The 16,114-nt window shown below is 42.3% G+C and overlaps 1 protein-coding gene across 1 annotated transcript in view; it reads left to right on the top strand.

Annotated features, from left to right (window-relative positions):
* Positions 1–16,114, top strand: part of LOC135526082 (leucine zipper protein 1-like) — an 84,852-nt gene that overhangs the window by 39,102 nt on the left and 29,636 nt on the right. The window lies entirely within an intron of this gene.

The following is a 16,114-nucleotide window of genomic DNA, read 5'->3' as shown; positions in this document are numbered from 1 at the left end:
TTTCTGTGTTGAAATCTGGTTAAAAGGGCCTATATTAGGCTATAATTGCTTTGTCTGGCAAAAATGTATGCTCACAAGTATTCGTATACTAATGTCCGTTTTAAATATTTGAATAACAGTGCACATCCCTAGTTACGTTTTGGTGGTATTGAGGGTTATTGAGGCTGTGTATGTACGATATGTGTTCATTGAACCTGTCGAGTGTGTGCATGCGCTAAGCGCTTCCGTGTGCGTGTGTGTGCTAGAGACCATGTCAGTTAGCATGTGTGTTCATGAGCGATCATGTAAGTATGCACAGTATGTTCCTAGCACCTGTACGGTGTGCTCAGACAAGTAGCCTTATGTGAGCGATGCAGGGTCAGGCCTCCCAATAACGACCATATTCTCTCTCCCTCTCTTCCCGTCTGTTCCCACTTAGCGATTCTGCCTGTTGCGTAAGCTCCTCTCTCTCTCTCCCTCTCCTTTAACTGCCCAAGGCAGCTTGCTTCTGATGACGTCATTACTTACTGAAGGGGAGGGGGTGTTTAGTGCTGAACTCACAATGGCTGGTACACTTCCACTACCTGCTAGTTTCACAACATGACTTCCCTCTGCTCAACATTCCTACATTCCCAACACTTCCTTAATTAAAAGCTATCTTTCTTACTCACATTCATCATCCCCATTTTGTTACAACAGCTACACACACACAAATCTGCCCATCTCGAATGTGGGCCTATGAATCATTAATAACTATAACATTAATAATCATCACACTTCACTTTTTGTGATCAATGTCTGTCTGCAGGGATGCAAACTAGTCACCTTTCGGGGAAATTCGCAGTTTTTAATCTAAAATAGGTAAACTACATGATTTGTGTAGATCCGTTCACATAACAGAATGCAGCATGCGACTGAAGATAGAAGAGACAACCTGCTTGCTAGTTATGGCATCATTGCAAACTCTGAAAGACAGCAGAGAGTGGAAAGGCAGTTTGCCAGTTACAACACTAGCGCATCCCCGACAACGAAGAGGTAGGTGAGAAGGTGATGAAGCATACTTCATGAGCTGTAACCGCAAAACAACTGGCATTTGGAAAGTTTGAGGCGAGGAAGCAAGTGTGGTGGAAGAAGAATTGTTAGTATTGTGAAAATTTGCTAAATTAATGTTTCAACATCAGATAAGGTAACGTTAGCTCGAGAAACCAATTAGCTAAAATATTAACTGGTATACGACTCCTTGCCATTCCTCAAGCTATAAGACACACACACACAGTCTTGATGCCTAGTCAACATGTCTGTCTGTGACTCCAATGTGACCTGGGGACAAGGGCCTAAGAGGCATGTGGAGTCTCCGTGTCAAAGAGTGTCGTTCACTGGCCTTTCGACCCCAGACTGTATCACGAAGTTGTAGAGTTGGGAAATGGCTCAAGAGAGAGACCCTGGCGCCATGTCATCTCCGAACACTGTAAATAAGTCTCATCTTGTATTTAGATTTAAGTGGGTACCATCACAGACCCTTGCTGCATCCCAAATGAAACCCACTATTTCATAAGTACTTATGTCCTAACCCACTCACTATTTAACTGTTTACAATGTTTATGACACTTAAGGGCCGACGCTCCACTCACACCAGTCTGTTTGTTTTGCTGCCCAGTTCCCTCGAACAGTTCGTTTTTCGAGCGTTTAGGCCGACATTCCAGACGTGGTTAAAGTATGGAGGGACAAATATTTTGATTGGGAGCTGAGAGGCCATGACGGGAAACGGCAGCCATTGTTGCATCACTGTCCCCGTGAGGTAGCAGTAAACACATCCCATTGGAGACTGCGACCACAAAGGCTCTTAAGAACCGCAGTCGCCCTCAGATGCACACAAGCTGCTGCAACTGGTGTGCCAAAAGGAGGAGCGGCCAGTCGTGTCAGTGCTATTCATGTGGTACTCACGTCCACCCACTCTCCGCTTGATCAAGTTGTCTGTGTCCTGAGCTTCCCCAGATCTCCATATCTCTTCCTCTATGGTCTGCTATTGCAAGAGGGCTATCTAGCAAAGGGCACATGTTTTGGTGCTTTCTTTTGATGGAGACATACGCTAATATTGCTGCTGTTCGACTGCCAGCCAGGCTCCTAGGGGCTCTGAGTGATATTGGTACTGTTTAAAGTCATGTCCTTGATCCAGTCGTACATTTTGGAGAGCCAGAACCATCTCTCACTTGAAAGCTGACAGGGCTCATGTTGTAAATTGCTTTGTGAGTCTGCTGCTGCACTGTGCTTTTAGCTGACCCAATGTTACAATGTAGTGATTGGTGATTTGGAAACATGCTGAAGTACAGACTGACTGCTGGGAACATGTCTGCAACTTCATCAGCAAGTTGTCAAACTATTGTAAATAAGTGACAAGCTACACTGTTTATCAGTGCCGTGCCCAACATCCCTAGCTAGCTAGCTCGCTAGCTAAAATTCCATCTCTGTGTTTGTCAGTGAAGTTATGCTAGCAGCAGGCACTCTACAACAAGTTAAGTCAATCAACAGCAAGTGGCCACACAATAAAGGGCTAAGCAGCCAAGTGTTCAGTTTGCGATTCAGCCTATGACTGGAGTAGATAGAACTTCATTGCCCCCTAGCGGTCATACACAATAGGACCTCCATATTCTGCGTTGTGGAATTTTATGAATTTAGTTTGAATGCTAATTTAGTCACATTCATTGCATTTTTTGGGGTGGATTAAATAATTAATATTTACCTTTTAACTTCCATCGTGTACAAAGATAGCCTTGTCCAACTAGACCAACTATCCCCGTGTATACCTTAGCTGGCATCGTTGATATTGTGGCAGATTTTAACCAATGTAAGTCCTAATTAACCATTTTAGACTATATAGCCTTGGCTAGCAGTTAAAGAATTTACAGCTGATTTTTCTCCCCATCATAAGCATTGGAAGGGGGTAAATAACCATTGATTTCCTTGAAAGGGGAATCTCAGCATTCCAACAAATCCTTAAGTATTACTGTACTCCTAATATTCAGCAAATAGCATTAGAAATATGAAGGCAAAGATTATCAAATACAAGTGTCCTGGCTGTACATCAGTTCAAAAGAGACACGAGTGATTGAAGTTTGTGTGTGTGGGAGCAGCCCACACAACTGTAAGATGTTATCGGCCAATGACAGGATTGCGACAAAATCTTACTCTCTTGCCTTTTTTCATACTTTCTCTCTTACCTCAGGCTTTTAAGGCTTCTGCATGCTAGTTTAGTTTTGCTCCTAGCAGAACTCTGTTAGGTGATGTGAACATCTGTGCCTCGCATACTCCCTTAAAACACCTTTGCTTGGAAATACGAGAAAAAAAGCACCAGTAGTATTGTTTGACCCCCTTGAGGCGCCGTAGCAAGTATATACTTCCTCAAAATAGTCAGAATTAATCTGATGACTCAAATCTTTAATACATTTTGACATTTTTGCCGAGGAGGATTTATTTAATCCATTTTAGATTAAGGCTGTAACATAACAAAATGTGGAAAAAGTCAAAGGGTCTGAATACTTTCCGAAGGCACATTGTATCGAAGATGTTTGTTTGATGCAGGATTTCTCTGTCATTCAAACATTTAATTTGAAGAATCCTTACGGTTGACCAAAAACAGACGAAGGGGTGTAGACTTCGACTACCGAACTTTGCCTTGCCTCAGGAAAAAAATGTTGTGTAACGGATGTGAAATGGCTAGCTAGTTAGCGTTGCTGCGCGCTAATAGCATTTCAATCGGTGACCTCACTCGCTTTGAGACCTTGAAGTAGTGGTTCCCCTTGCTCTGCAAGGGCCGCGGCTTTTGTGGAGCGATGGGTAACGATGCTTCATGGATGACTGTTGTTGTGTGCGGGGGTCCCGGTTCGCACCCGGTTAGGGGCGAGGGGAAGGATTAAAGTTAAACTATTACATGTGTAACAGTATAATTTTTAACCGTCCCCTCGCCCATACCCGGGCGCGAACCAGGGACCTTCTGCACACATCAACAACAGTCACCCTCGAAGCGTCGTTACCCATCGCTCCTCAAAAGCCGGTGCTCTTGCAGAGCAAGGGGAACTACTACTTCAAGGTCTCAGAGCAAGTGACGTCACCGATTGAAACGCTATTTAGCGCGCACTGCTAACTAAGCTAGCCGTTTCACATCCGTTACACATGGATGCTGTTGACCTGGATCACTGGTTGCTGTGGAAAAGGAGGAGGTCAAAAGGGGGGTGAGTGTAACTAATGTGAAATGGCTAGCTAGTTAGCGGTGGTGTGCGCTAATAGCAGTTCAATCGGTGACGTCGCTCGCTTTAAGACCTTGAAGTAGTGGTTCCCCTTGCTCTGCAAGGGCCGCGGCTTTTGTGGAGCGATGGGTAACGATGCTTCGTGGGTGACTGTTGTTGATGTGTGCAGAGGGTCCCTGGTTCGCGCCCGGGTAAAAGTTATACTGTTACATGTGCATGAACAGCCGAAACAAACAAAAACATCACAAAATGTCTTAATACTGAATGTGCACGAACTGTTTCGGATGGGAAGCATGTGAACGCCTGTACTCTCTATCCTCCCTGCCCATATCTCTGTGAGTGATATGCTGTTGGCGGGTGGAAGCAGGGCCTGGTTCTATCTGTGCCAGGGCCTTACCACCCACAGCAGGGAGGCTGCTACCCAGGTTCATTGGGGACCCAGAAAAAGTCTGGGTTGCTGGGTGGTATTGAAGAGGAGATGGGAAGGGAATGATGGCAAACAGTTTGATCATTATAACCTTGTAAGGCGTTAATCCAGACTGTTTTTGTGTCTAGTGAATAGAACTTTGAAGGAGCTAAGTCAAACAGCACAAGACCACTGCAGAACGTTGTTGTCCTGTCTCAGTATGTGTTGCTGTCACCCGCTCTCACCTCTCTTTTGATTTGACAAATTCTTCTTCACAGACCCACACACTGAGTCAAACATGCAGACTCACACACACTTCAGTGCATGTGCACAAACACATTTGAGACCAATGCAGACGTTTGGACGCGCGCACACAGGGAGCTAGATGGTTGAAAACAGGCCACCTGGGTCCATGGAGACACCCACACCCAGGCAGATTATAGTGCACGTGCTGGGCATAACTACTCTGATTAGACTGGCCTCTTTCTCTCCTTCTGGTACCATGCAAATATTTATCCAATAATCTCCCTTTCCCTCTTTTCTTTGGAAGGACAGCCGTTTCGGCTTTGTGACTCAAAACAAAACACTCCCTGAATAGCAAAACCTGAAGTAAAGAGGCCAGCTTGTTCTTCTTAGAAAACCCCAATGTATTCAGACAACTTCGAACGACTCCAAATCCAAAACCAGACTACATTGAATGGTTGCGTTTCAAGAATGCCGCACACACTGAATGGGAGATTTGGAAAGAGATTGGGGGGGGGGGGAATAATGATTTACTATTGAATAAGCCTTGAAGGCATTAGTTTAATATGTGAGTTTGCTATTGTCTATTTTATATTTTATTCAGCATTGGTTTGTAGCACGGACGGACCTGTTATGAAAATGTGAACGTAGTTACTTTGTTTGTATGTTGTTTTGTGAAAGGGCACAGACAACACAGCAACATTCAACAACACGGAAGAGTTGTTATTGATGTCCTCGCAGAGAAGCGGCATCATCTTTAGTCGCCATGTCTCTGTGGTCAAAACAGATGTACTTGAGCGTAAACAACTCTATTTGTCTATGAATGAGGACATTTCATTACTCATACTGTATACAGTCATTTCACGAGGAGAAAAGATCAAATGTGTAACAGTTTCAGTTGTAATTCATGAACAGTTAGTCCTGAACCACGATTCTATTGAAACATCAAACTTACTTTCATAAAAAAATGTTTTTATTTTTTTTAAGCTGCAAGAAAAAAGAGACATGACAGCACAAGAAACGACAAACCGAACATTATGGGATGGTGTTCTCTTTCTTGGAAAAACAAAAAAATGCAGCACAAGCATCAGGTTTCAACCATCTTGTTGCTTTCACTGGCCTGCCAGTATCCAGCAGCGCAGCTGAGGACAGCCAAGAGTCCCATACTTCCAGGCCTCGGTGTCTTAGCTACTATCACACCACAAACAGACACACACATACAGACCGACCATGTGAAGATGAGGTTGAGGCCATTGTCATTGGCTACGGGCACCGAGCCGTCGGTTATTAACAAATGTTTGAGGAACATGAACCCGAAGCTAGACTTCCAAAGTAAAGTCAAGTGCAAGGGAAAGTTCTCTAATTTTTTTTTCTTTCCCTCCCTCTTTCATGGAGGGAACAGAATGTACTGGGAGCTGCAGGCAGGAAGAGAGTGGCTAAGGCCCTAATGATATGGTGCATGATTGTAACCTTGGTGCAGCACAGAACAGCGGCTCACTTCGCTTCTCCAGTGACTGGGAGCGCTTTCACTTCCAAAACGCTTTGGTGTTGTTGGCACCAGTACACGATCTGACCCCTATCTCACTCTTTTCTCTCATTCTACTCGTCACTTTCTCTCTGACCTTTTCCTTGTCTTTATGACGCTGTCTTGCTCCTCCATTTTTTTTGGGGGGGGGGGGGGGAGTTGTGTGTGTGTTTTCTATTTTCCACTTGTTTTATCTCCTTTGACCTGTTCCCTCGCATTTGTCCTCTCCGGCTTGTCTTCACCTCTCTGCTGCCTCTTCCTTGTCAAGTTTGCAGTGAATCTTGTCCTCTGCCACTCTGTAGGTACCAGTCCTTACTGAGTCCCACCTCATGTAACCCTCTGACCTGGACCCCTTTCAACCAGGGCATTTCAAGGCTTGTATTTCAAGGCGCTTTTTCTCGTCCTTTTTGCAGTTGCTCAGTGCCCCCTTTCCCCTTATCTCAATTACATAAGAGTAAAAAAAAGGGGGGAGCCTGAAAGTTAAGGTGTTCTATTTGAAATATTTCCCTTGTTGTTGAGTACAGTACAGAGGCAACACGAGGTGTTTTTAAGAAGTAAGAATGATTTCAGATGGTGGGATCTCGGTTAAACCAACGTCTGTCGATCAATAGCTCCGAGGCAGTGGTAAGTAATTCTCTTTCTGTCCATCCCTCAGTCTCTTGTTTTTCTAACTGCAGTGTTATGGCTGGTTATGAACAGAGCTAGTTGTGAGGAATGTGCTCAGGAAAACAGGGGCATTTGTAGTTTCCCCCTTCAGGTTTTCATAATTGACGAACAAAGCAATGTTCTCTCAGGAATGAAACAGCGTGTTCTATTTGGTCGCCGTTGTAATTGCCTCAGCAGCACCCCCTTCGTCCCACCCCCGACTGCTTCCAAACCTGTTCTTGCCCAATCTACTCCACACCTTTTGCCGTTGTTCGATAATAATGAAGACAAATCTTGTGACCACATCGCCTAATCATTCAAAATGTTTGGCATTCGGCACGGTGTGGCAGGTTGGGCGTCTAGAGAAGCCAAAAAATGAAAGGGTGTAGCTCCTCTCGTTCCTCGTGGGCACCCAAGTGTGCAGTCTTGTCGCTTCACATTGTGTGCCAGACTCTCATTCCTTTGCCCCTCCGTTAGGCTGGCATGAATGCAGCTAATGAGGCCATAGCTCCGATAAGCGCAGGTATGTTGATTGCCTTGGCAGATGCTGCCTTGCCAGAGTCGCTTTGCACGCACTGCTGGTTCTTAAAAGCGTTTAGCTGGCGCGGTTGGCGTGCGTGTCTGAGAGTGGGGAGGCAGGGACCGACCTGGCACAGCAATATGGGGGCGACTGCCAAGACGGGAGTCCAGCCCACTGGGGCCATTTGGACCAGGCCTGGCCCGAGATCAGAGCACTTTCAGCTGTTCTGACCCAAGAGACTTGACTATATGAGACACACTCAAGAGGGAATGGCATACGTGAATACCAGACTAAACAGGCAACATCTGAATGATGTTACACGAAACAGTAAAAAAAAAATATATAATCGAAAGGTGTTTTGGCCAAGGACTGGACAGGCAGTTCTTGGAACCATGGCAAATACATTCTGCATTATTTTCAATTGACAATAATAGACTCCCAACAATCCCTAAAAGATTACAAAACCACCAGACCTCATGAAAGAGGAGAATAATTCAACTGCTTTAGCGAAACGCTTTGATTTAAAATGTGATGTTTTATGAAATAATCACTGCCATGTTTGCGCTCCCTGGAAATTCACTTGATTCATGTTGAACAAGGCATTTTAATGAATTGTGGGCAGAGTGGTTGGGGCAATACACAAAATGAAAAGAGATTTAAAAGAAAAAAAAGAAATGGGCTCTGTTGAAACAGGCCCTAATAAGAGTTGAACATGTTTTACTCATTGGAATACAATAGACCAACATTCAAAAGACAGATGGAGGGATTCAAGTAGGCTTAAGTGTGTTACTCATACACACAGACACAAGATTTAGGATTATTTTACTTTGATGCCGCGTTTGTTGGTCATTGACGTTGGTGATTCAGAAAATCAATCCCTTTAGTAGTAATTTTTCTGTACTCCCAAGTTCGGCCCCTTTCCTTCTTCTGGCTATCTCACTGCTAGAACCTGCTGTGCTTTTAGAAGTGACGATCATTGAATGTGGAGGAGGGGGCCAGAAGGAAAGGTAAGGTGGGGGGAGGGGGGAGATGGTTGTAGACCAGGACCTGAATCATGCATGAGAGGAAAGCACCAACGATTTCATAGGAAACATGCTGACAGGCTGACTCTCTGTGTTAATGTCCCATGAGAGGCCTGCAGCCCACCAGGAGGTTGCCAGATACCTGTTTCGTAGCTTTGTATAGGTGTCACGTGGATTATTTAATAAAACAGTGTTGTGGTAATAGGTTGAGGACTAATCTCCCCATTTTTTAAAAGTTTTAACATGCAATACAAAAGCCTGCTGATATTCCTGGTCTGACCGAAATATGGACTGCTTTTTCCCGCCAGGCATTCATGACGTGCAGTTGTAAAGCTTGTACAGTGCCTTCAGGAAGTATTCACACCCCTGGACTTTTCCCACATTTTGTTGTGACCAAGTGGAATTAAAATGGATTTAATTATTTTCTATCAACGGTCTACAAAAAAGCACTGTGATAGTAGAAGAATTCAAACATTTGTAAAAGAAAAACAAAAAACAAAAAACAACAACAAAAAAAACAAAAACAAAAAAAAACACTAACAGTCAAGTTTGGACACACTACTCTTAATTTTGTTTACTATTTTATACATTGTATATTAATAGTGAAGACATCAAAACAATGAAATATCACGTTGTAACCAGAAAAGTGTTGCACACTCTTGGTATTCTCTCAACCAGCTTCATGAGGTAGTCACCTGGAATACTTTTCCAACAGTCTTGAAGGAGTTCCCACATATGCTAAGCATTTATTGGCTGCTTTTTCTTCACTCTGCGGTTCAACTCATCCCAAACCATCTCAATTGGGTTGAGGTCGGGTGATTGTGGAGGCAAGGTCATCTGATGCAGCACTCATCACTCTCCTACTTGGTCAAATAGCACTTACACAGCCTGGAGGTGTGTTGGGTCATTGTCATGTTGCAAAACAAATTATGTACCACTAAGCGCAAACTAGATGGGATGACGTATCGGTGCAGGATGCTGTGGTTGCCAAGCTGGTTAAGAGTGCCTTGAATTCTAAATAAATCACAATGTCACCAGCAAAGCACCATTACACCACCACATCCATGCTTCACGGTGGGATCCACACATGCAGAGGTAATCTGTTCACCTACTCTGCGTCTCACAAAGACACAGGGGTTGGAATCGACCATGCGTGAATCAGGTCTTCAGTCTCCTCTGAACAGTTGATGTTGAGTTGTCTGTTAATGGAACTCTGAAGCACGTATTTGGGCTGCAATCTGAGGTGCAGTTTATTGCCTGTTTTCTGGGGTTGATACCTCTGCTGCAGAGGACAAGTTCATTAGAGTTAACTCTGGGTCTTCCTTTCCTTTGGTGGTCCTCATGAGAGCCAGTTTCTCCGTAGCCCCTGATGGTTTTTGCAACTGCACTTGAAGAAACTTTGTAAATTCTTGAAAGTTTCCAGATTGACTGACCTTTTTTATGTCTTTAAAGTAATGATGGACTGTTTCTCTTTGCTTATTTGAAATCTTCTTGGACTTGGTCTTTTACCAACTATGGCTTGTGACAACACCACTAAATGGCTCAAACGCATGAGGAAGGAAAGAAATTCCACAAATGAACTTTTATGAAGGCACACCTGTTAATTGAAATGCATTCCAGGTGACTACCTCATGAAGCTGGTTGACAGAATGCCAAGAGTGTGCAAAGCTGACATCAAGGCAAAGGGTGGCTACTTTGAAGAATCTTACATTTTTTTGCTTACTACATGATTTCATATGTGTTATTTCATAGTTTTGATGTCGTCACTATTATTCTATAATGTAGAAAATAATAGAAAACAAAGAAAATCCCTGGAAAGAGTAGGTGTCCAAACTTTTGACTGGTACTGTATATAAAAATTAAACTGGCTCTTGATTACATAAGTATTTAGTCAGTACATGTTAGAATCACCTTTGGCAGTGATTACTGGGGCGAGTCTTACTGGGTAAGTCTCTGAGCTTTCAACACCTGCAACATTTGCCAATTTATGTTTTGCAAAATTCTGCAAGCTCGTTCAAATTCGTTGTTGTTAATTGCTGGACAACCATTTTCCGCTCTTGCCATAGATTTTCAAGCAGATTTAATAAGTCAGAACTGTAACTCGGCCAGTCAGGAACATTAACTGTCTTCTTGTTAAGCAACTCCAGTGTAGATTTGGCCTTGTGTCTTATGTTATTGTCCTGCTGTATGATGAATTCATCTCCCAGTGTCTGATGGAAAGCAGACTGAACCAGGTTTTCCTCTAGGATTTTGCCTGTGCTTAGCTCTATTCCGTTTCTTTTTTATATTGGAAAAACTCACCAGTCCAAGCATACCCATAACATGATGCAGCCACCAGTATGCTTGAAAATATGGGGTGTGGTACTCCGTAATATATTGGATTTGCCCCAAACATATCACTTTAAATTCAGGACAAAAAGTGTATTGCTTTGCAACATTTGCCACCATGCTTCAAAGGGATATTCAATGTCTTTTTATTTTTACCCACCTACCAACAAGTGCCCATCTTTGCGAGCCATTGGAAAACCTCCCTGGTATTTGTGGTTGAATCTGTGTTTGAAATTCACTGCTCAACTGAGGGAACTTAGATTATTGTATGTGTGGGGTACAGAGAACAGGTAGTCATTCAAAAATTATGTTAAACACCAGGGGATAAAATGAACACCTGCAAAATCCGGGTAGAATTAGCTGATGGCGGGTAAAAATGTCTACTTCACCAGACACATTGGCGGGTGGTCTATTTCTAGGGCTCTACAGTGCAAGCATTACATTCACATTTGTGAGTCAAAAGCAGTGGTGGAAAAAGTATCCAATTGTCATAGTTGAGTAAAAGTAAAGATACCTTTAATAGAAAATGACTGAAGTAAAAGTGAGTCACCCAGTAAAATAATACTTGAGTAAAAGTATTTAGTTTTAAATGTATTTAAGTATCAAAAGTAAATGTAATTGCTAAAATATAAATAATTATTAAGCAAATCAGACGGCACCATTTTTCTTAATTTACGGATAGCCAGGGGCACACACCAACACTCACATAAGCTCTGTTGTTTTTCAAAGTGATTTTGAATCTGCTGCTTCAACTGATAACGAATAAACGCGGTCTACTACTAGTCACATCCCAAATCTCACAGACAGTGACATGGCTCAAGTGGCTCCGTTACCACGGTAGCCTCCCACCCTTAAAGGGGCGGCTGAAAATTCTGTCTGATATTTTGGTTAAGAATCGGGTCTGAAATGAAAGTGCACAGTTGCATTCCTGATGTGTCTGTCTTCACTTGTAGCCTGTGAGAAAGACCCGATCACGTGAGTGAGAGGTGCTTTAACATGCAACTGGGAGAAGGGAATTCTAATTATTATATTCAGACCAAGGGCACAACGAGCACTGCTGTAAAAAGGCATGGATTTGTTTTAGGGTGTATTACGGCACCTAAAGGGAATGCAGCCAGGAAATTCGAGGCATTATTAAGTGCATGTCAAATTGTGAATGAGAGACTGAATTGTGTACAGCTTGCACAACAAAAACTAAGCAGAGCTCATGCCTTATCATAAAACTTTTTTCAAATCCTCATTAGTCACATCATGCAGCCTTGAATGTTTTAGAAATCAAAACGTATAGCTCAAACTTTGCATCACAACTAAAGTTGCATACAGTGCTTCTGGAATGTATTCAGACCCCTTCACTTTTTCCACATTTTGTTACATTACAGCCTTAATCTAAAATGGATTGAAAATTTACACACAATACCCCACAATCACCCGTTTAAAAAAAAAAGAAATCCACTTTTTAAATAAACCTGCTATGAGACTCAAAATTGCGCTCAGGTGCATCCTGTTTCCATTGATCATCCTTGAGATGTTTGTACAACTGATTGGAGTCCATTTGTGGTAAATTCAATTAATTGAACATGATTTGGAAAGGCAAACACTTGTCTATATAAGGTCCCACAGTTGATAGTGCATATCAGAGCAAAAACCAAGCCAGGAGGTCGCAGGAGTTGTCCGTAGAGCTCAGAGACAGGATTTTGTCAAGGCACAGATCTGGAGAAAGGTACCTAAAGAAAATCTGCAGCATTGAAGGTCCCCACCAACACAATGGCCTCCATCATTCTTAAATGGAAGAAGTTTGGAGCCACCAAGACTCTTCCTAGAGCTGGTCGCCAGGCCAAACTTGCTTTGTCATTATGGGGTATTGCGTGTAGATTGATGACGAAAAAAATGATTTAATCAATTTTAGAATAAGGCTGTAACGTAGAAAATTGTGGAAAAGGTCAAGGGGTCTGAATAATTTCCGAATGCACTGTAACTAAATGAAGCATATAGGAGTACGTGTTTCTTTGTTAAACGCTCAATACCGAATGGCCGCATGTGCGCACTTCCTCAAATAGTTTGGAGAAAATATCCTTTATATTTTATTGAGCTATGTTCAATTATATTCTTCATGCTATAAAATAATGCCACAGAATTCTAAGCCAGTCTTACCTTCTAAATGAACTAGTGAAGCCCACAGCCATATGGCATTGCCAGATCCGGGCCTAACATCAGAGTATGCTCTTCTGTTCTTCTGAAATAGGTTACATTTTCTTCATATCATGTTTCCTTAGACCTGTTTAAATAACTAATGGATTTATTGTGATGGTGTAGGCCAGAAATATTATTTGGCCCCTGACAGCCCCCCAAATTAATTATGAATATTTTTTTTCGGCCCCAAATACATTGTCCCAAGAAGGAAGTACCTAAACAATGCAAAAGTTACATTTTGAACTTGCTTCATGAGGAGAGAGAATGCAGGAGTCAACTAATATAGCAGGCAGCGGAACATTTTGTGGTGCTGCTGAAATGTAAAGCTGGAACCGCAGTGCAATCAATAGGTGAACAGCGCCTGGTGCTGAAAATATAGCTGACTTGTTATATCAGTGTTGCCCAGCAACATATGGAGAAAAACTACACCAGTCAAGTAATTCATTTCAACAGTCTTCATTGTAATTTGACTTTACAAACAACAAGAGGGCTTATGCCTATATAAAATAACTAAACTGGCTGAGGGAGGCTTAACAGAATCTTTCACAAAAAGATATAGCCTAATAGAAGTGGGCTTCTTTTTTTTTTTAAAGAGGCCTACTTACAATTTGTAACTGGCCAAAACTGTAGCATACATAATAAACAGAAAATACTGCCAGATTGAGATCTAAATATTCCTAGATAAGCACTCACAATAATGTTAGTATTCACTAAATACAGCCATATAGGCCGCTAAGTTACTTACTCACTCAATGAGAAAAGTTGCATTTCCCCTCGACACGAACTTGTGGATGTCGGGTAAGATGGATGTGATTTTGACCTCGATTGACTTGTGAAAGCCGGTTCCTGTTGTGAGTCTATATTGTGTTTATAGAGGAAAATGAGGACTCGCAGAGATGTAAGTCCATTCAAACATTGTTAGCACATAAAATGCACATTTATTTACTGTGCTGTATTCCTCTGAGCATTCCACCCAAAACACACACACAAGCACTCCTGAGTGCATTCCCTGATTTGGCTCGATGTCTGGTATTAAATCATTTCAGTTTGAATTGCGGCCTCATTCAGCGAGGGTATCGTTTTCTTTGCAAGGGAGGAGAATTCTCCACCTGGGTGGACTGAGAGGATCACATACAAACACTATCTTTTGGCATGATGTCATCTTCAAATCTGGTGGAGAAGTTGTCAGCTGCTTGAGGAAAATCTTCCACCTCCGTGACAATGCTGCGGGCCTGGACCCTCTACCTGTCGTTTCCAAATCGAATTACTCCAGCTTCCTAGTAAAGGCCTCAAGTTTTTCCACCATGTCCACAACAGTTTTCCCTCTTCCTTGTAACTACATATTTAACCTGTTTAAGTGACAGAATATGTCAACCAAAAAAAGGTGTGTGTGTGTAGCTTGCAGTTAAAGGCTTCAATGTTTCTGTGTTGGGCCTCTGTCTGGGACGGGAAGGCCACTTTGAAATTCCATGCTTTGACTCAGAATGACGTCTGAGATTTAATAATTTGTTAACAGCAACATAATCATTGCAAATACGACACACTTGCTTGGCATTGGGAAAATATGGTAAGATGAACGCATAACTCTCTGTACGTTCTTCCCGGAAACTTCCATTTTAATTTTCCGCCTTTCTTTTGATACTTTTTGAGAGTGACATTTTCTCTTGCTATCCAGCTAATTGTTTTGAAAGAATGTTGACGTGAGAAAAAGTAGTGTAGCCTACTGTAGGCTACGTAGACCTGTTTTTTTTTTCCCCCACCAATCAACGCACTTAGAAATGGACAAAAATAATAATTGAATATACAGAGACATGGTGATTTTATGAGCTTAATCAGATCGAAATTATTATGTTATTGTCACTGAATGTATTATGTACTAATCATATGTGTAAAATGTTTTTCAATTTGTAGTGTAGGCCAATTAATTGTGGTAATATATATTGGGGCGGCAGGGTAGCCTAGTGGTTAGAGCGTTGGACTAGTAACCGAGTTCAAACCCCCAAGCTGACAAGGTACAAATCTGTCATTCTGCCCCTGAACAGGCAGTTAACCCACTGTTCCCAGGCCGTCATTGAAAATAAGAATTTTTTCTTAACTGACTTGCCTGGTTAAATAAAGGTAAAATAAACATAAAAAATACTAATTATGATCTGGCCAGCTGACTATTAGTTGATAAAATTGTTGGGACAAAGGCGAAACCTAGTTGACCAACACTGGTGTAGGCTATATTGCATGGATTTATTAGACTTTTTGACATGAAAATGTTCCAATGTTCTGCATCAGGCTGTGTGTGATAGCCAGGAGATGCTAAATGTGTTTATGTTAATTAATGGTAAATTACTGTGAGACCGGAAGTTATTATTATCACTGGCTGACCAAATTTCATGACCGGCACAACCCTAGGTGTGAATACTTTCTGAAGGCACTGTACACACTGAGTGCACAAAACCTTAGGAACACCTTCCTAATATTTAGCTGCACCCCCTTTTGCCCTCAGAACAGTTCAATTCGTCAGGGCATGGACTCCACAAGGTGACAAAAGTGTTCCAATTATGCTGGCCCGTGTTGACTCCAATGCTTCCCACTGTTGTCTCGTTGGGTGATGGAATATTATGGATAATATGGCGAAACTGTTGAGCGTGAAAACCCCAGCAGCTGCAATTTTTAACACACTCAAACCAGAGTGCCTGGCACCTACCACCATACCCTGTTCAAAGGCACTTAAATATTTTGTCTTGCCCATTCACCCTCTGAATGGCACACATACACAACTCATGTCTCCGGGCTTACATATCCTTATTTAACATGTCTCCTCCCCTTCATCTACACTTATTGAAGTGGATTTAACAGGTGTCATCAATAAGAGATCACAGTTTTTACCTGGTCAATATGTCATGGAAGAGCATGTTCCTAATGTTTTGTACACTCAGTGTATCTCTCCATGGTCCTGATCATGAGTGGTGTTTAGCAATGCCCTATGCTTGTTGCCATGGTGACAGCCATGTGAGTGGA

This window comes from Oncorhynchus masou, chromosome 32, assembly GCF_036934945.1.
Source record: "Oncorhynchus masou masou isolate Uvic2021 chromosome 32, UVic_Omas_1.1, whole genome shotgun sequence".
Taxonomy (NCBI): Eukaryota; Metazoa; Chordata; class Actinopteri; order Salmoniformes; family Salmonidae; genus Oncorhynchus; species Oncorhynchus masou.
The sequence above is the reverse complement of the archived record's forward strand: the minus strand, read 5'-3'. Positions and strand labels throughout refer to the sequence as shown.